General features: G+C 47.4%; 1 protein-coding gene across 6 annotated transcripts in view; it reads left to right on the top strand.

Moving 5' to 3' along the window:
- The window catches only part of PCBP4 (poly(rC) binding protein 4), a 263,525-nt gene that overhangs the window by 67,917 nt on the left and 174,737 nt on the right, over positions 1–20,871 (top strand). For 2 of the 6 annotated variants that reach the window (XM_069644021.1, XM_069644026.1), the window contains exon 1: positions 14,580–15,100. The exons of the other annotated variants lie outside the window; for them this stretch is intronic. The gene's annotated coding sequence lies outside the window, so the exon portion shown is untranslated. Of the gene's footprint in view, positions 1–14,579; positions 15,101–20,871 lie in introns of those variants that run through there. 6 annotated transcript variants of the gene reach the window in all.

The following is a 20,871-nucleotide window of genomic DNA, read 5'->3' on the forward strand; positions in this document are numbered from 1 at the left end:
TCGGAGCTGAATATCTACAGGCCCAATTTCAACCATAGCTTCCAGCTCGGGTGCTTCGTTCAGCTGATGTATGTCTGGTTTCTGCGCCTTGTTTTAAGGCCTCCTGTATTGGTGGCTGCTCTTTCTCAGTGGCTGAAGCTCAGCTATGGAATTCTCTTCCTTTTACTCTAAGGATTGTTGAAGAGAGCTACCTGTTTCGGTGCTCGCTGAAAACCTGTCTTTTCTAGCCCTTTCCGCTGTATTCTTGTTTTTAGCACCCTGATGCCTTGGTTGGCGTCTGTGCGCTTTATAAATATATCACAAGATAACATAGCATGTGTGTACACACTCTGTATTCTTTTGTTTTGATTAGGATTCAGCCAATTGAAGTGCATTCAGTGTTCATGTTTTTTTAAAATATATTTTGGGTGGTTGCAATGGCAGATGTTTGCTGGCCAACAGACATGCCATCTGCAACATCACGGAATGCCGTTGAGCAGGAGCTCCTGCAAATGCCATGCAAACATGCTAAGCAGGAGTGGGACAAGAATAAACCCGGTGGAACCCCATAAGAAACAGGAGAAGCTACTCACTCAAGAGTACAACTTGACCGCAGAACTGTATTGATTGTAGCTGAAAGAAGCCCAGTTTATGGTGTCAAAACCAGTGACTAAGTGTCATCTGGTGGACCGCCACCAAGCAAATGGCGGCGGGTATCCTGAACATGTCCTCAGCTTTGTCTAAGTCTATACTCAGCAGAAGGTTTTTGGGATGTATGCTGAGACCTAACTTCCGATACGGTCTCTCTACTAAATGGGTGAGGACAGGCTGTCCATCAGTGGTGTTGCTAGGTCTGGAAAAGATCCGGGGCTATGCTAATTTTGAGACTGTCGGGACTGAGGGCTAGCTAGCCTTTTTGGTTGTAACCCCTCAGCTTCTATCCGGGGCTACAACCAAAAGACCCGGGGTTATAACCCCCTCAGCCCCTCCCCAGCCCCATAGCAACGCCTCTGCTGTCCATCTTTCTCCCCGAGATGTGAGGACAGTCATAACACTGCATATTTGGTGCATACTTACTTCTCTGGTGTCTACAGTGCCCAATAAGTGAACAAAGCCCAGTTTTTAACATCGCCCAGGCTTCCACAATGGCCATGAATGAAACATAGTTTAGATTGCTACAATGCACGGAGAGCATGCATTGCACATTAAGCACTATGTACTACGATGGTACAAATGCCGCCTGAAACCTTATTCGATGCATTGAGAGCTTAGAGTCATTGCAACAGCCGCTGCATGCTCATTACCACCCACTGGTCACCCGCCATGTCTATATGCCTCACTGTGAATGAGGCACTTTAAAGACTCGAGGCCTAAGCCCTCTCTGGCTGCCTCCCAGCCAGTACCCGTGCCAACCGGGCTTGCGGGCATGCATGCCCTTCAGAAGCACACGTAGGACTGCTCACAGCTGACAATCTCTTAAAAACCCAGTGTTCTAAAGCAAGCTGTGCCGGCAGGGCTGGCCTCAGCGGCCGCAGCGCCCTGAGCGACAAAACAAAAATGTGTTTCTCCCCTCAAGTGCAGCCCTGTTAATGGGGGGGGAGGGAGGTAGGAGCTGATCAGCTCCCTATAGTTATTAAAAGCGCTCCGCTCCGTTTAATTTAAATAGGGCGCCTGCCACGCCTTCTGCCACCACGCCAGCTAGGGGGAGACATTTAAAAACTCCCCCGAACTGGCATCTTGGGCCGCCCGGCCAGCCTACCCGTAAGGCACGCTTTGTGTGCCCGACAAAATGTGAAATACTCAATATTTCTGTGTCAAGCCCGAAGGGTAGGCAGCTCTCCATGGGTGCCATTTGCACTCTGCCTTAGTTGGCACTGCAGTATCCTCTGACGCATATTGTGTGTTAAGGTCTGAGTTCCTGCTTCTAGTTGTAGTGTGGGTGTCGTCCCACTGGCAGGGTCCTTGTTACTCTGAAGGGGCAACGGTAGGAACCCCTGGCTTGTCCTGCGGTTTCCATGGACGCTGGACATTGCCACTGGTGAATAAAGGGGTCTGCTAGATAGGAGATTGTTGACAGGTGGATGGAACTGTTTTTTTAAACTTTTGCTGTTTCTTTGTGTGCAATGCTCCACTGCCATAAATCACCTGTCGGCACAGCACAAGTCTTTGGAATACAAAATGTGGCACCCCTTCCCTGCCCTGCTCGCGGGGGAAGGCCTGGGCCAGAGACAGCTGGGGGAGGGCGGAGCCAGTGTGAGCGGGGAGGGGGCGTAGCTGGGGAACAGAGGATTGACACAGCTGCCGCCTCGACACGTGTCCCCGGATTTAGCGAGACCTTGCTGTTGTTTTTCTGGGGATTCCGCGAAAGGAGAAGCCAAGCGCCTTAGCTCTATTCCTGTCCTGGGTATTAAAGCCGCAAAGCTCCCGGCTGTGAGTCCGCTCTTTGTGTTCCAGAACAATGCCGAGAGGTCAGGCCTGCTGTCAGGCGCCCGCCCGTAGAGGCCGGCTCTCCTCCCGCAGGAACGCCGCCCCGTGGCATCTCACTGATGCCTATCACGCCGCAGGGCCTGCTTGAGGTCCCGGAGAGGGCACTCACACTGGGCCCCACTCAGGGAGAGAGCCTGCCTCGCGGGATTAACAAAGGTGACGCAGTGGGTACTTCACGTCAGGGTGCATCCCGAGGCCTGCCATTCACACAGCAACCAAACACTTCATAAACACAGAGGGGGGAGGACGCCTTTAATACAAACGGAACCCAGGTGGCACCGTAATAACAGAGGTGGGCGGAAGCCATTTTATACAAATAGCGACACAAGGCACCCTACAGAAAGAGAAAAGTGCAGAAGGGCGTTCATGCAACAACAGACTAAAGCACTTCACAAACAGAGATGGACAGTAGAACATGTCTACAAATTGCGCACCTCTTGAACGGAGAGGTGGGTAAACGACCTTTAATACAAACAGCACTTACATATAATTTTATAAAAAGAAAGCCGGGAGAATTATCCACTTGACCCCTTTGACGCCTGGTCAGCTTATAAGTGAATATGCTTGTCAGGATTGCACTTAGCAGAACATAGTATGAAAGCATTGTAGATTTAAAAGGTGTGCACCTTTTATACTTAGCTTTGAACATCATAGCCAACAATGTTCTCTGATTATTTGCTAGCTGTTAGTAATTAATCTCCTGAAATGGAAATGTTTATTTATTTGGGGGCTCCTGCATTTGCTAACTCCCCACCATCTCCCTCGCTGGTGGGTTCCCACAATTAATAATTTCAATTTCCAGCCCTGGGCAGGATACCATTTCCGCATTTGACCAAGGGCTTTACAAACAGAAAGCTAGGCAGAAGGTGTTCACACCCCACCTCGGAGCACTAAAGAAAACGAACAGGAAACTGGAACACGAATGGAGGAAAAACTCTGACCAACAGAAGAAAATCGCATACCAAAGTATACAGAGCTGGAATAGCCAGAGCAAAAAAATATTACAATGAACGTATCACAACGGAAGAAACACCCAGAAAGAGAAGGTCAACATCATCAACCAGCTAAAACTAAAAAAAACAACAGCCTGCAACAACACCCCCACACCCTCACAAAAACAATTAGCACCACACTTAGGCCATGCCCACTTGTTAGAGCAAAACTTCAAACCACTAAAATGAATGGCCTGTATAATGTCAGGTGCAGTGGCCATGGACCAGCACTGACAACATATAAAATGTTAAGAAAAGCCAGCAGGGGTTCTTGGCACCGCAATTCAGACACAGCGTGTGCAGCTGGAGTGTATAGAGCCCTCTGTCTCTATACCAGAGAAAGCTGTAGACATAGCGTGGGACAGCGCATGATTTGCCATAGCCCATCAGTGCCTATGAGATAACGGTATGGACTGGAGTGGTATTTAAATAAGCAGAGCATAGGGACGTCAATGGCTTATTTAAACCACGCAGAACTTGGTCTTCCATTCTTCACTACCACCCTTCTTGAGCCTACCTCAAGCCCCTATTCTCTCACTACTGCTCCGCACCTGCACACTCCGTCACTGCGGGAGGTAGTGGCCACGCGCAGCCTCCCTCTTCCCAAGCATGCACGTGATGAATGAAGCCCTAAGTACGCATAGTAACAGCGTGGCTCGCTGACATCCAAGCCGTGTAATCAAGCAATACCTCCAAAAGAAAACCAGGTGCTTTATACAAAGCGAGGATCGTTTCAGGTACTATTGTAATTACCCGATCATTGGCAGCAAGACATCAAGACCCTGTCTGCTGGCAGAATGCCTGCCCTTCTTAGAGCAGAGGTTAGCTTCACTATTACACATCGTTTATTTATTCAGAATATTTCCAGAGCGCAAACTTGGCCAGCAGAGCTCTATCATAAAATATGGCAAGGTTAATCCCCCAGAGTGGCCTCTATCTTTCCAACCCAGCCGAAATGCACACCGGGCTCTTTAAAGAAAGTCTAGACTCACACTGTTAAGACTATGCAATGGAATACACACTTCCAGACACACTACCATGCATGAGTAAAAGGTACTTGCCTAACATGCCCTCGACTATGGTGACCAGACGCCGGTTTTCCCGGGTCAGTCACGGGAAACCGCCCAGGGTCCTGGGTGTTTTTTAATTTTATAAACCCCATCCTGAGATTACAAGGGTGGTTGGCTATGGTCCCGGTTTTTGCCGGGACCTGATTTCGAAATCCTGTTAATCTGGCCTCGGGTGACTCTTCCTGAGTGTGAATGTGGGTGTGAATGCTTTTCACCCCCCCCATTTCCTCCCCTTTCCCCTCCCTGGCCACTCCCCTCCAATGTGAGGAGTGTGCCTGTGTGAGTACACCCCCTCCCGATCCCCCGCAAAAGGCTACCGACATAGAAGTAGGACTACAGTTGTATTTGTGTTTACTTTAGTCCTACTTCTATGTCTATGGCCTGTCCTAGATTTTTAAAATCGGTCACCCTACCCTCGATCCCATGATGTCTTTCAAGCGCCTTATCATCAACATCAGGACCTGCGCCAAGGCATTGGGTCCGTTTAGAAATCTGAGCAAGGAGAGAGAAGGGGCAGCCAGACGATCATAGCATTACGACACCATCTCTACCATTAAGAAGAGTCCCACCCTCAGAAATGAGTGGTGACATGGGTGCCAACTTTTGATTTTCGCTACGGGGGCAGACATTCACACTGAGACAACCATCCCAGGTGGAAAAATCACATTTTACAGCACATTTTGCAGCAGGGATTGGAAAAAAGCCATCGGCTTTACAGGCAGGTCTTTACATGCAACATCGCAGCAACAGTCTCCTAACTTGCTGAGCTGTCTTTGCAACATTCTGTTTTAGGATCCTTCACTTCCCCCTACTACTCCTGAGCCTGCCAAACACCTTCGGCCTGTTCTCCCCCCTTCATTCAAGGATCAGAGGTTGCATTGACAGAAATCCTCCTGACTTTGAAGCGAGAAGCACTTGCTAATTTTGCATCATGCATGCTAATACTTCACCAAGCCTGAGCCCAGCAGGAGAAGTGCCACGAGCCCAGCAGGAGAAGAGCCACGAGCCCTGCCTGGCCCAGCAGGAGAAAAGCCACGAGCCCTGCCTGGCCCAGCAGGAGAAGAGCTACGAGCCCTTCCTGGCCCAGCAGGAGAAGAGCTACGAGCCCTGCCTGGCCCAGCAGTATACACGAGCACAGCGCTAAAAAAATAATTTTTTGGGTTATTGGTCGCGCCATGAAAATACTAGCCGAATCTCTATGTGGGCAAAGTGACACTCCTGTCCTCTTTGTCCAAGGAAAATGGGGGGAACTATCCCCCTTACCCCCATTTTTCCCCTATGTACTCAGCACCTATGAGCGGGGATTCTGGGAGAAGTCACAGAAATCGGACTTCTGTGCATTTTTTCCACACTCTCACATTGCGGTCCCCACTGGCATGTAAATACTGCACCGAAACCTCTCACCAGAGTTCTTGCCTCATGCTGCCAGGGATCACCACTGCATGGATCATGCTTGGCTTTCCTGTGCCATGCACTCAAACACATGGTGTGATGGCTGCCACGTTTGCTGCGGTGTCTGTCTTTGCAGATCACTGCTGTGCACCTGCACACTTTTGTAGTGATCATCATATTTTCTCTAGCTATGCGAGTGAAGGGGATGGGAGCCTAGGCGAATCTGCCAGTGCGTCAGGACATCCATTGCCATGCAGCCAAGGAGTGGTGCAGTAGTGCTTTTCCCACTGTCCCCAGCCCACTGCTTGATACCAGACCAACCCTGTTTCTGGGAACCAATCCAAAGTAAAGGTGCCCTCTACTCTAGCAGGAATGAGTGAGAAAGTGTTCACTACCACCAGCGCCGGCCTTAGGGAAGGCCTCCCGGGCATCCGCCCGGGCGCCATTAGCTCCCCGCCACGCCAGATCAGAGGAGTCTTTCAAGGTCTTCCCCGAGCTGGCGTGGTGGGAGAAGTCGCTGCAGGCGCCCTTTTGAAATAAAATGTAATAACAATAGGGCGCAGATGCTTTCGCATCGGCGCCTATTTCAAAATGTGGTGCCCCCCGCCACATGACATGGGGCACGCGGGGCGAGGGGTGTGCCACATTTTTGTTTTGCTAAGGCCAGCCCTGACTACCACAGTAAGATTGACCTTGGCAGGGCAAGCCATTGCGAGCTGGTATACTGTTTACTATGTGAGGCCAACATCCTACCAAGCTAATCGCCCAAACTATCTCCAGTGCACTTGGCATCTAAAATTTAAAACATTGCCGACCACCTGATGCTTATCCCCCAACTCTGATCCGTGCTACAAAATCCTTACAAATGAATTGAATTTACACATTCAGCAGAGGTGCTTATAATTTGAATCCATGAGCACTTTACAAGACGCAGAGAGCCCTGAGTGTAAGCTGTATAACAGTATACTTTAGGAACACAGACAAGAGCACCGTTTCGTACAAAGTGTAACGCTGAGTGCATCAAGAGCCTTCTTTGACCCCTGACAAACAACCTTCATGAGGTTGCCAGATCTCCCTCTCTCCGGCAAATTCATGATGATAAGAGGCCCTCATTGTAGCCCGCAATTGTGGCACCTGTGTAGTGCTCCCTCATGTCGGCCCTATCTGTCCCATAGTAGTCTAGACCACTGACTGCTTCAAGCCTGTTTATGTAGATACCAAAGCCAGCACTGGCCTTCAAAAGCACTTTCCAAACTGAGGCTGAGCACTGTCCTTCAAAGCGCTCTGTAATGCGGGCATGCACCTTTGTGCAGTTGGACCCTGGAATGGGGCAGTAAAGAGCTTCACTGGTGACCCCGCAGACCCTCCTCACTGAGCCCTGCTCTTTGCCCCGAGGCTACTGTCTCCAAACTGGGCAGGTTTAATGCTAATCACTTGATGATCCCAGCAGTCGGAGACATCCTCAAATTCCCGGAAAGTTGTGAAGGCGCCGTTTCCAGTATCTGTTCGGCAGTTCCCTTCCCCCATTGACTTCCCTCCTCCAAACCCAATGGATTGGTCTCCTGGCTGTTCTCACCTAACTTAGAATTCTTCTCCCAGCCAGTCAGATGCCTAAAATTGGCCCTGCAAGTGTTACCTCTACATGGAACCCTCCCACCCTAAGAGCTGTTTATTCATCTGTACAAAAATGACCCATATCAACAAAATGCATCTCTACCGTCATTGGCTTGCTATGGACATCTGGACTTTCATCGCTCCTATCCTGTTTCCTCCCTTCCCTTCGCCCCATGAGCCTACAGACTGGGGTTAGCCAGCATGCAGTGCTCTGCGGATCTATAGGATTACTGCGACCCCCATCACTGCGACCCCTACTGACTTTTTTTAATTTCAACCCCCTTTAAACCACATATATATGCCGGGGAGACCCCCGCAGATACCCCTACTTGCATTATATGCGATTACCCCCCCCCCACATATATATGTGGTGTAAAGGGGGTCGGAAAAAAAAATAAAGTCGACATTTTCAGAGGTTGCAGTGATGGGGGGGAGCAGTAATGGTGTAATTCCGTGCTCTGTGCTCTGCTAATCCGAAATATATATATAAATACACAATTGATGGGAATGGACCTTAGGCAAGAATGCTTGTGAGCGTGCTTATCACTCACATTGCAGAGAAATGCCCTGTTCATCCCATGGCGGGATGCCAGGAGCAAGAGCTGGTTCCTCAAAGTATTGAGTGATTTCCAAAGCTACTGCTATCTTCTTGAGGTCAGATGTGTACTGGGAATAGGTTCTAAAGGCTGGAGCCCATACTCTGTGTGCTTAAAACGCTACATTTACATTTAGGGGGGTTGCAACCATTCAAGGGTGCATAACCTAGGCCCTGGGAAGGAAAAAGGAGAATGCTGTACGGATAAGTGGCTCAATACTGTAGGGATCTGTCATGAAACCACTGCTGACCTGCAGGAGTACAGGGATAAGTAGTGAATACAACTCCTACTCAACCCCACGCTACTACTAAACCAGCAGTGATCCCAATCATGAAGGTGAAACAGGCACAGCCTCCTTCGCCTCTTCAAGGTAGCATGGGCCAAGGGCAAGCTATACTCTTCAAGACGGTTGTGCGCGGTGTCCGGTCAAATGGTCGAAAATAAATGGTCGAATGACCATTTGATCGAATCAAAATGGTCGAAAAAAAAAGTCGAATTTTTTATTTATTTATTTATATATATTTTTTTAAGTTTTGGTTGCTTAAAAATATTTTTAATAAAGAAAAAAGGGGTTTGGGGGGAACACCTCCATAAAATAAAAAAAAAAAAAAAATTAATTCAACCTTTTTTTTCGACCATTTTACGTCAATCAAATGGTCATTCGACCATTTGGTTTTTGACCAAATGACTGGTTGTGCGCTAGCAGGGAAGCAGTCAAACTGTAGTGCTGTGGTACAAAATAAAAGAATTTCCAACCAAAGTCCTATAAAAATAGGATCTTTTAATTAATAAACTAAAACTACAAACACAGTAATCAAAAAAAACTATAACCCACCCCTGTAAGAGAGACACAAACTAAGCAGACTTTGCAGTGAAAGGAGGCCTTCTGGTTCTGAAGACGGGTACTCATGCAATAATTTCAGCAGCAATGTCATGTTCATTGCTGATGTCTTTTTCAAAAGTTAGAGAAGGGTTTCATACTAGTCACTAGGGCCCTTTAAGGTAGCCCAGGAGGACAAAACCATTTCAAATACGAATAATGCTTGTTCTTGGGGGTCGACATTGTTGACCCAGGCTTCTAGCTGCTTTGCAATAGGTTGAGTCAGTCTCAAGACATTTTGAGTCGGTTGTTCTCTAGGGATCGCCGATATTGAGACATTCGAGTCAGCTCAAGATAGTCCGGCAACGTGCTGTAGTGCTGTAGCAGTCATCGGCTCGAATCAGGTGAAGAATAGGCAAACCATGGATCAAATTGGTGTCTGCAATTGGTGGGGTCGGCTCGGTGACCCCCATTAAAAACTTAATTGGAGGAGTGACAGGACTTAAACCTATAAAGGAGCATCAGCCAAAAGCCAGTGACGTGCACGGTGATCTCCAGATTTTGCAGTCGCCTTTCCCGAGGAAGTCGACCAAGCGCACCAAAGCTATCGGGACTCTACAATGGGTAAATGGACCTGGAGACAAAAAATATTCCTTTGCACCAATAGAAAAGCTATCTACAATTGTGAATCGCTTTGCGATTCTCTTTGCTACAAACCGAGAAGTGCATGGTGGCTAATTTTTAGTAAATTTGTACCACTGAGTACATGTTTATGCACATGGGGTCAATAACGTTGGTCAAAAGTACTTACTGCACAGTAGATTAACTCATCAAACTGGCTCACATTGCCCTGCAAGCATGGCATGCATTAGCCTGATCGGCCAGCCCTTGGAGAAGTTCCCTTTTGCCCTATACGCCAGTTCGAGCCTAATAAGGCATCCCACGTGGGACCCTGTCTTGCGTGGCAATGAAAGAGACATTCTGGTGGAGAAGCCTGACCTCGAAGAAACTAGATGCACAATCAGCATTGAAATGAGGTAGGAGGCGCCGCTGGGATGTATAATCGCCCCCGGATTCCCAATAGGTCATTGTAATGACAGATACAATGGGCAGTCATACAGGGGAGCTTCTTGATACTGTGAAAGGCTCTCAGCTATACAGGTCCTTGATATAGGTTTAATCAAATTTCAATTTTTCCAAGTATTCAGACAGATACTGAGTTTGACATATTGATTGGGCGAGCAGAGAAAGGGAGATGTATTCCTGGACTATCAGGATTAAAACGGTCTACAAATAGCAGAAGACGGGCGGCAGTGGTGGAAATGGAAAACCATTCAAGGGGGATCCCACAAGGGCCGGATTGGAGGAGGGGGTGGGGTTCTGAGAAGGCAGAGTTTAGAGGGGACGGAGACAGCAGTTCAACTCTGCTCAAAGGAAATGTTCAAAATAATAGTTTTAAAATGCTGCAATTTCGTTCATGCTGCTTCTTCCCAATAACTACGCTGGCAAACTATAAAAGGTACTCACCTTTTAAACCCAGCAATCTATAGTGCAATTTTCCATGGAAAACAAAATATTCAAATATGAGACATGTGCTTTGATGGCAATTTTGTGTGGTCTTGTGGGTAAGTGTCAACACTGGGAACGTGCACCCTGGGTGAAATCCTGATAGCCAAACACTTGAGCATCATTTCCGGCCTCAAAAAGACCCAAAGGGTGCTGTGTACTGCTCCAGTCTCCAGGATTGTAAACCATCTTGCCACATGACATCCTGGGCAAATATTCATGACTCACTTGCACGCCCCTCTCTCCTCCTCACGCCCCTGTTTGGCTTTCAACTTTCAACAATGCTCTGCTTTATAAAAGGTGGTCTGAAAAGTAAACAAACCATAGTAAGGTACACACACAAATACATTTAAGGATCTATATATTTGTGTGTGTACCTTACCATGGTTTATGTACTTTTCAAGCCATCTTTTATAAACATGAGAAATGTTGTAGGCAAAACGTGTACAATTGTGACATTCCTCCCATATTAATTGACAGAATACAAATACCAGAATCCTTGCTGGCATATTTCACCGAGCCCCTAGCTCCGCGTGTGTTCCACCGGCGAAGCTGGGGGCCGGTGCCTCACGACTTTGGTGACATCAAATCAGGGCATTACTTCTCCACCAAGGCCAAAGCGAACCACTGCCCCCATCGCAGAATAAAGTGACTGAATAATAGAAACAAGCTGTAGGGGGGGAGGCTTTCTGTGCTAACAATGTGCGCCATAAGATATTCCAAGAGACCCCCCCCATCGAATGCCATCCTGAAGAGCAGAAATACTGCATACAACATAATTTTCCAAAGGACGGTGTACTTATGCACCAGCACGAAAAGAATGAAGCACTGGTCTACTGTCCCTCTGTTCTTACGAAAAAAAAAGCGTGGAGGCCACTTACTATATTGTTGGAGTCAGCCCATTCCTGCAGGTGATTCAATATGACTTTCCCCAAAATCTTGCCTAAACTATTCAATAATGATATTGGGCGATAGTTGGCTGGGGAGTCCCTGCCTCCTTTTTTTAATAAATTGGTATTATTACGTCTTTTTGCCGAGAGGCAGGCATCCTCCCCAGGCCAATAATGGCATTAAAGATCTTGCACAACGCAGGGGCCCACGCTCCCTCCTCGTCCTTGTACAGGTCAATAGGGACAAGGTCCGGCCCTGCTGCCTTCCCACTTTTTTGTGACTTCAGCACTTTTCAAACTTCTTGCACTGTTAGAACAAGGTTTGTGCTTTTTAATAAGCAACGAACCGGAAACAGACCTTAACTAGCAGTCAAGGAATTAACTACGGCAATGTCGTGTACTTTGGTCTAGCAAAAAGACAACCAACTATAGAACCCTCCTTTATCTAACATTGCCACCTTAAGGGATAGAAAGTCACATATTGCATGTTGGGTGTGGGGGACTGTTCTGCAAATGTTTTGGTCCTGTCCAAAAATCTAATCTTTTTGGGATGATTTTCTCCAACGCATGGAGCTCATGTTGGGTCTTTCGCTTTCCCCGTGAACCTTTACTATGTGTGTTGGGTTTGTTTTTCCGGTTGGATTTCATCTGCCCGTTGGCTTACTCTTCTGTGCTTATAGAGCTCTTTTGGTAGCCAAGAAACACATTTGAAAATAGTGACCCTAGGGCCTGGCTGCATGACTTGTCGATTCTTTCATGTAGAGAGAGGGTAACATATCAGGATAAGAAAAAAGCAGACATGTATTCTGACATTTGGGAAGTTTTGAATGTGTTTTGCACTTAAGGTTTCCTCCTCTTTTCTTTTTCTTCTACTGCTCCCTTTGTATATAGGAAATAGTTTACAGTTGATAAAATGTTCTGTTCTTGATTTTTTACTGTTTACTTGTTTGGAATTCTATTATTGTTGACTGTAGTATATTGAAAATTGAATAAACAAATCTATTCCCGATGACTGCAAATATGGATTGGCTTTGTACCCCCATTTTACTCGTCGTGCAGTATGTCTGGGAGAGCCATACTACATCAGAGAACATATACCACAATTACAAAAACATTGATATTACTGTAGAGCAACTATGGGAGGAGGGAAATATGAGGGTTCGGGCTTGTTGAGTCTAGAACAGGTACGTTTTTATTTTGATCTATCCTTTGATTAGGCGTGTACACATATATAGGAACAAGCAAACGCTAACATCAGAGTCACTTTATCACAAAACTGTTTAATAAGGTCACTCGATACCTTATACGTATTCCACAGTTCAAGGCTAGCATTCAGGAAAAGATCAGCAGAGTTGTGCAAGGAATTCTCAAAAACGTTTGTTCTCATTAAGAGCTCCTCTGAGTTGGTAAGCGGTTGAAGCCTACCACAGCATGAGACACAGGTCTTGGACCACAGATGAATTTAAAGACAGCACGTGCTTGGAAGGCCTGTTGCAATTCTGACAGCCAAACATGACTTAATGGCAATAAAAACAAATTGGGGATATGGTGCGGTCGCGCCCGCGTAGCGCTGTGTTAGTGACAGGCAATAAGTCACTGGTTTATGCATATTTTATTGGAGGATTGGAGCTGTGCATTGCCCCCCTCCTACCAATGAACAAACCAAAAGTTATTGGTGGATGGTTTCGAAATAATCTGAACCACTGGCATTGCTCTGGGCAACCTTCCACACCACAGTTTTTAGCCCATCTGCACCATTGCAAATGGGGTCCAGTCATATGCAAATCAGTCGGGTACTGTCACCAATGGGAGCAGCCCTGTCCGAACTGCTAGGCCAGGTCCCCTCTGCACGGAAACACAAGCAACCCCAGGCATGTTTCCGCCTTGTTGGGCCTCCTCAGTGAGGTGTAGCTTGGTTCCCTATGGCGCCTGGACCAAGGGACCCACGTCTGGGCATACCCTCTCTCACATACTCACATAGGGAGACAAACTGAAGCCAAAAAAGTGATGGGTGGTTTCAAATGAATCTGAACCACTGGCATTGCTCTGGGCAACCTTCCACAGCATTGTATTTTAGCCCGTCTGCCCCATTGCAAAAGGGGTCCAGCCATATTCAAATCAGTCAGGTACTGCCACCAATGGTAGCAGCCCTGCCCAAACTGCTAGGCCAGGTCCCCTCTGCATGGAAACACAAGCAACCCCAGGCATGTTTCGCCTAGTTGGGCCTCCTCAGTGAGGTGCAGCTTGGTTCCATATGGTGCAGCAAGCAAGTGACCCACGTCTGGCTATACCCTCTCCCACATAGGGACAGAAAATAAAACCAAAAAAGTGAGGGTTGGAAGGTTTCAAATTAATCTGAACCACTGGCATTGCTCTGGGCAACCTTCCACACTACTGTGTTTTTGCCCGTCTGCGCCATTGCAAAAGGGGTTCAGCTATATGCAAATCAGTCCGAATGATGCCGAAACATGTTTGGGGATTCACGTGCAGAAGGGATGTGACCTAGCAGTTCGGCTGCACTGCCCTTGTTAGGGGGGGCGACCAAGCCTGATTTGCATATGTTCTTTCCCCTTGTGAAATGTCTTGGCAGGCGAAGAGATGGTGTGGAGGGTTACCCAGAGCAATGCCAGAGGTTAAGATTAATTCAAATCATTCCAGCAATCACTTTTGTTTAGCTATGGACAGGGGCGTTGCTAGGGGGGGGGGGGGCTAAGGGGGCTATATCCCCTGATCTTTTGGTTGTAGCCCCGCATAGAATCTCAGGAGCTACAGCCAAAAGACTAGCTAGCCCCCAGTCCCAACAGTTCCGACATCAGTTTAGCCCCGGGTCTTTTCCAGACCTAGCAACTCCCCTGGCTATGGAACATTCAGAGAACATATGCAAATCAGATCATAACATGGCCGCTTCTCAGGACAGGGCCACACCCTGTGCGCAGACTGGGATGCGCCGGCTACTGTATAAGCTCGGGATTGTTTGCCGCACTGGGGTGGTGTTACACGAAAGCTTTCTCCTTAAGTGCTCTGGGATAATGTTGCCATCTGCTCCGCTCCATTAATTGATTTTACTCTGAGTAAGGGCCGGATAAGTCCTCAGGAAGATGAGTAGTGGCACCGGGAGGGCGGAGGGAGGAATGGGTGGAGAATGAAGTCTAGGGGAGGGGAGCAGAGGCTGTGTGGCCGTGGTGAGGACAGGTGACGTGTGCGTGTGTGGTGTGGTAGAAGGAGGGCTGAGGCAGGATGCCAGTGGCGAGGTCTGCAGTCCTTTTCTCACGCGCTGAACGTCGCCTGCATGCCCTGCGCCTCCTTTGCAAGAAGTGTCGCTTTGATTTCGTGTCTAGCTTCGGTGGCCCGAATCCAGAGAACCACTCACACGCATGTTGCCCCCAACACGGCAAGTCCAGGGGCAGCACTGACAGCTGGGCTGCTCCCAACACGAGGCTGAGACAATAGTGGCATCCCAGCCTGCTGCTCCAACGAGAAGCCGGCCTGTGGCTGCCTTCGCTGGAAGACCACTAAGATTTCACCAACGCTGATTTGCCCCTCTTCCTGGTGGCAGAACATTTGGACGGCCAACTGAGGGGTTGCTGTACACCGCAGGCTTTGGGATTTGACTAAGTCGTCTTTACAACCCAAGGAGAACGGAGGCTAGTGCAAGAAGCCGGCTGATGGTCGTCAGGAATCTGCTTGTCTGCAGGTGGGGCGGTGGTTCCTTCATGCGTGCATTATATTCAGGCAGTTATGACATTACTATTAACAAGGCTAGAAAAGCGGAGTTTCCTACTAAGGGGTAATAAACAGAAAATATCATCGTAAATGCGCATGGTGGCAGAAGGCCACCATGCATAGGTGTAGGCCATTGGTATTCGGATCGTTAGATGCTGAGCCTCCCCCCTTTAGTAAAACAGTTGTTTCGAACCCCCCAGATGCCATATCTGCTTATATTTTCTATTGAAATCAGTCACCATGCTCCCTTTTTGAAGAGCCACCACCCCCGAGAATCCCTCTGGCTCCCCGAGGGGTGCCAGCGCCACAGTATATAGGCCACTGGTGTAGACACTGGGGCGCGGAGGCGCAGCCGCGCCTGAAAAGTATACATAATATTGGTTATACAGGGGCAGAGGGGGAGGTGGAACTCTCTGCATCACGAGCATTCAAATGACACAAAGCACACGGGCACCATTTTGAGAGGCAACTCCATCTCTAGGCGATTTACAGGTGCACTGTAGAGTTGCAAACAGCCTTGTGGGCGTGGCTAAATGCAGGGAGGTAAGTGTAGGGTGACCAGACGCCACGGTTTTGCTGGGACTGTCTCGGAAGGTGGTGCTCTGTCCCAGTTGGTGTCACATGGCTGAGCTAACATTCAGACATTGGTGGCAGGTTGTGGTTCGCAGACCTGGCGAGGTTTCACCCTGACACCTATCATCTAAGTGAACGGTGTAGTGCAGGACAGCACCTGGCGATCATGCAGAAGGTACGAGGGGTAGGGACCCTGAGACCCCCGCAGAAATTCATTTTTATTCCTGTGTCACTCCCGGCTGTATGATAATGCTGTTGTGCCCAGATGCGGGCTTTCAATATAATGACTGCATCAACAGAAAAAGGACTGTTCAGAATGATTTAATATTTAATCTGATGTAGTGAAGCATTAAACGGGACACAGTACAACGCCACAATGCACACACATTAAAACCACGCGACAGACTTACTCTGGAACATTGCTGTTGTTTGCGATCCTGGGTTTGGTGAAGCGTTCATCGACAAGGCGCATCGCAGTCGCAGCGCGCCCGAGTACCGAGTGCAGAATGTCTTCTCTGAGACACAAGCAGTACACGAACAATCTGTCTCCCAGACATTTATTGTCACAAATACGTGTGCCGCTTCAGAGGTGTTCTAGAGCCTCAATTGACTTATACCAAATGAGCTAATCCTGCATTGCCATGCGTAAATTATCTCAAAGGCTCAAAATTGAAAAAAAAATGCTGCATACGGAGTTAAAAGGCATAGAGATAATGTTGCAAGAACCAAAACCAGGAAGAATAAACCTCATACCCATCAGCAACAGACTTACCCCACCCTCCTGTAATTCAGAAAAGAAATCAAGTCCCTCCTCTTCAAGGAAAGGCTCCATCGCAGCGTGTATGATACACTCCCCAAATCCACCCAGCCCTATATCCCTCCAGATGAACCCCCTCTGACCCTGTCACACCTCACCCCCCCCTCCTTCTGTACAATTACTTCTTTTCCAGTACCTGTAAATATCAACTATTCACTGCCACCTTAAATGTTGTGCCAGTAATGCAAGCTGTGTTGCAAGGACTGTTTCTCCCTGCACCTAATATGTGCTTGTAGCCTGTAAGATAGCTCAGTGGGTTGAGCACTTGCTGCTGCGATCTGAACGTGATCTGCACGTTGCAGGTTCGAATCCCAGCAAGGCCAACTCAGCCTTTCATCCTTCCGAGGTCGATAAATGAGTACCAATTTCGGTTGGGTGATATTGTATGTAAATATGTGCTCTGTAAAGCACTTTGGATAAAGGCGCTATATAAATAACATGTCATTATAATTGTAATCCACACTGATGTCCAGCACTCTGCTTCTCGGCATAACTAGGTGTGCGCTCAATATATGACAAAAATAAAATGAAATAATAAAATAAGCAGAGAGGGTCTTTTGCTTCTCTCCCTGGAAAACCTTAATAGGTAATGCTTGTCGGAACCGGGCACAGCCCCTTGCTTCCTTCCAGAGACCTCAAGTGACAAGGGACGTCACTGACGAGACGGGCTGGATTTTACACGGCAGCACCCCCAACCCCAGCGTCTCAGTTGGCCCTCACCACTTCACCTGTCTACCACAGCCACCATCGCCACCATCCAGTCACCCTGTGCCTCATCCGTGTGCCGGGTGGCAAATCACCCCAGGACACCTGGCTCTTGGGCCCTCTAATGCTGTCACATGACCTCCCTGACTGTCACGCTGAATCATTGGACTATCACAAGGGTTTGAGTGACTTGCGGTGGAGTGCATGTTCTGGGGCGCTGATGCGCCTACACATTCTCCCAAAGGCCAACAATGAAGCTCGGCCCTGAAAATAGGTAGATCGTCAAGGCTGCTGCACCACGGTGTCTACACTGATCTGGAGCCAGAGGGACACATTCCTGTTGATTCAGAGGTTGGTGAAAGCATCACATTACAACTTTCCAGAGCACTTGCACGTTCTGAATGCTCACAAGGCCTAGTAGGACCGCCTCTTTCCTTCTCTTCATTTTTAGATTTTGCCTTCTGCCCTTTAGCCCTGTGGGTTCTTTGAAACACAATTTACTTGATGTATAAGCGCCTTGCAAATGCACAATAAATAAAATAATAAATCAGTTAAGGGGCTTTGAAATTGCAGTGCTAGTGACAGATTACCTTATGGTGGGTCCTGTCTGACTCAGTGGCTGGAAGGAGACATTCAATAAGGTGATTTGTTTAGTTTGATATTGAATGACAAGTGCTTTGTCTTAACAGAAATCACTACAAGGAGCTCGCATGGTCTCCATCCTTTTAGCTGCCCCGTGTCAACGGTTGTTGAGTGGCCTTTGGATAAATATGCACAAGACCATCCCGGCAGATAACATTTATCCCTTTACTGAGATATTTAGGTCTTTCCGTGGCAGTATTTGCAAAAAGGCTTTCAATGCGTCCCGGGTCTTGAACATAAGCCATTGTAGAGATGAGGGCCAAGTAGATAGACTCCGTGGGCATCTTCCCTGCTGCCACCCTGGGTTCAGTCTTCTGAACAGCTGGAAGGTGGGTCAGAGGAAGAGGGAACCTGTGTAGTGGAGGCTCGTGATAGATCTAACTACTATCAGGCAGCCCGTAGGAAGCAGGGAAAAGCTGATGCACTAGAGAAGACAAAGGTAATGGTGGGATCTTCTGAGCAAAATCTTATCTTGGCATGTTTGAGTCAGGCGTGCCTCCCATCTCTTAGGTGGGTATTGGGGAAGTGCACGGTTTATTGAGTAACAATAGATCAGTTTCATAGACATTGGGCCTCATTCCGAGATTGGAGGTAGTCATGGCACTCGTTGCCCCATGACTGCCTCCAATAACGGTACCAGCACCGGTCTCGTTCAATGGGGACTTACCGGTGTAGTCCGACCTTTGCGGGACCAGTAAATCCCCATTGAAAAAACCATTCCCCATTCCCATTTGGGCCCAATAGGGCTCAATGGGAATGGGGAAGTAGCTAATAACGGTACCGCAATTTGCGGTACAGTTATTGGCTCTGATTTCCCTTAACGGGTCCCGTCCATAGCGCCTGGTCAGACCAGGCATTAAAGGAGGGACCCGCTAAGGAAACTCGTAGTAGGGCAGTAAGGGATTACGGGCACCGGTCTCCTTACCGGTGCCCGGTATCCCTTACCGCCCTACTCGTAGTGAGGCCCATTGATTTTTTGGAGGTTTGTGACCATCCACGATCCAATGCAAGATAGCCATCTTTCTAGTGGTTTTGCTGGTTGGTGATCTGATGGTAAAGTGTGTGATAATTGGGGCGGTATGGTATGTTTAGTCTGCTGTGCTCTTCATGAGAGCCAATGGTGTTTAATGAAGAGTTCTGGTCATCGTGCATATGTTTTGAGAATCTAGCCTGAGACCTGATGCGAGTCAGGCAGGAAAGAACCTAGACTGCGTCATTGCAATCGGGAGGCGAACTAAGAGATGAAGTAGTCCAGGATGCCTATTATTTTCACGTATAAAGAGAAAAACACATTTAAAGTGGAACTAAAGGCAAACAACTTCTATTTTGATGGGGATTCTCCTTGGCAGCATTGCCCCTTTTCAGTTTTGGTTGGTAGGTGGACTCTCAATGCCACCAAGTGTGAACCCAAAACTAGAGGTAAGCTAGGCGGGCGGTGGGGGCACTAGAGGGCAGATACAGATCTGCTGTGCTTTGGTCATGTGCCTTCCTCTTCCCACGCATGCTGTCGCTTGTCTTGTCATACAAGCAGTGCTACTGAAGTGCTTTCGTATAAATGGATCCGCGAAACGGGTGTCAGCAAGGGATACTTGCATCAGGTGCCAAAGTGCCTCATGGACCCGAGGTCACGTTTGCAATCAGCAATGCTGAGTTCCTTTCCGCTAATAAAAATTGATTAGATGAAAGGACATCAGCAATGGCTCTTGCACAACGTGACAAACTATCTTACGTCATTGACAAGGTCCTTTCCACTAATGAAAATTCTTCAGAGCAAAAGACCTCAGCAATGGCGCTGGCATGACGACAAGGACCGCCTTACTAGGCCAGGCCAATGAACAGCGATGCTATACTGCCAGTCTTCTAAGATTGCATGGGAAGGGAGCGTAGTGTCAGTGCTCTCTCTTCCAGCATCACAAGAGGCCTCCCCATTCTTATGACAACTTCAAAACCATGTTTCTTTATACATTTTGGATGTTGAAAAATATGAAGGCCCATGTGTAAGGAATGTGTGAAGTATTGATATCGAGGACATTAAACGTATCATAATGGAATGAAATGTGTTTTTTTAAAAACATAGTTTGAAGTTTTGTGTGGATTTTAAAGGAGTTTTGATCACTGCTAAATGGCAAATACCATTTTATGAACTGTGTAAGGTTTAAGTGCAGACATTTGGATCCTGCAGATTTGCAGAGCTTGCTTCTGTGCATTTGGTGTTCCGAGAATATGATAATGGGGTTATTGTACATGTCATTGTATGCTCAAGGTCTGGATGAGTGGAACACTGGATGCCTGTATTCCTGGCTAACTCATGCGTAGGATATTGCCTCACCACTAGGTAAAGCTATCCTCCTTCCTTGGAAGTAGAGCGTAGATATTCTGCGCACAAAGATTTCATGTCGGATCCTGTGTCCTCTATGAAACCTGATTTTATTTGTATTAGTGAATTGGTTTGATCATGTAAACCTTTTCACAACACACAGCAAGAACAAAAAACAATAAAGATATGTTAAAACATTCCTTAGCAGATTTGGAAGTGTAAACACATGACATAAGACTTGAAATATATCAGCAATTTCATATAAAATACAAAGTGTTCAAAATGTAATCCATTAGTATAAATAATGAATAAAACCCTCAATCGATGCAGTACATCATTAAGAGTACAGGCTCAGTTCATAGTGGCTAAATTCTAGTTTCTAGCCTATCGAATACACTCAATAAGAAACAATATAAACCCAGCAACTCGGTTACACTGTTCCCAACCGGTTCTATGTGACTACAGAGAATACACACCAGAGAATGGATCTTCAGCGAAAACAATAACAGTGAAAAAAAGATTGGTTTTCACATTTTTTTGTTTTGATTTGTGGGGGTGGGAGGAGGAACCCCTGTTTCACTATGTGCTTAAACCAACACCAGCCCCATTCCCACCCATTTTGCCCCTTTACTCCACCACCATATCTATTTTGAAAACATTGCAATGTTTTTTTTCTCTGTTTTTGTTT

Source organism: Ambystoma mexicanum, chromosome 2p (assembly GCF_040938575.1).
Source record: "Ambystoma mexicanum isolate Mex_15411 chromosome 2p, UKY_AmexF1_1, whole genome shotgun sequence".
Lineage (NCBI taxonomy): Eukaryota > Metazoa > Chordata > Amphibia > Caudata > Ambystomatidae > Ambystoma > Ambystoma mexicanum.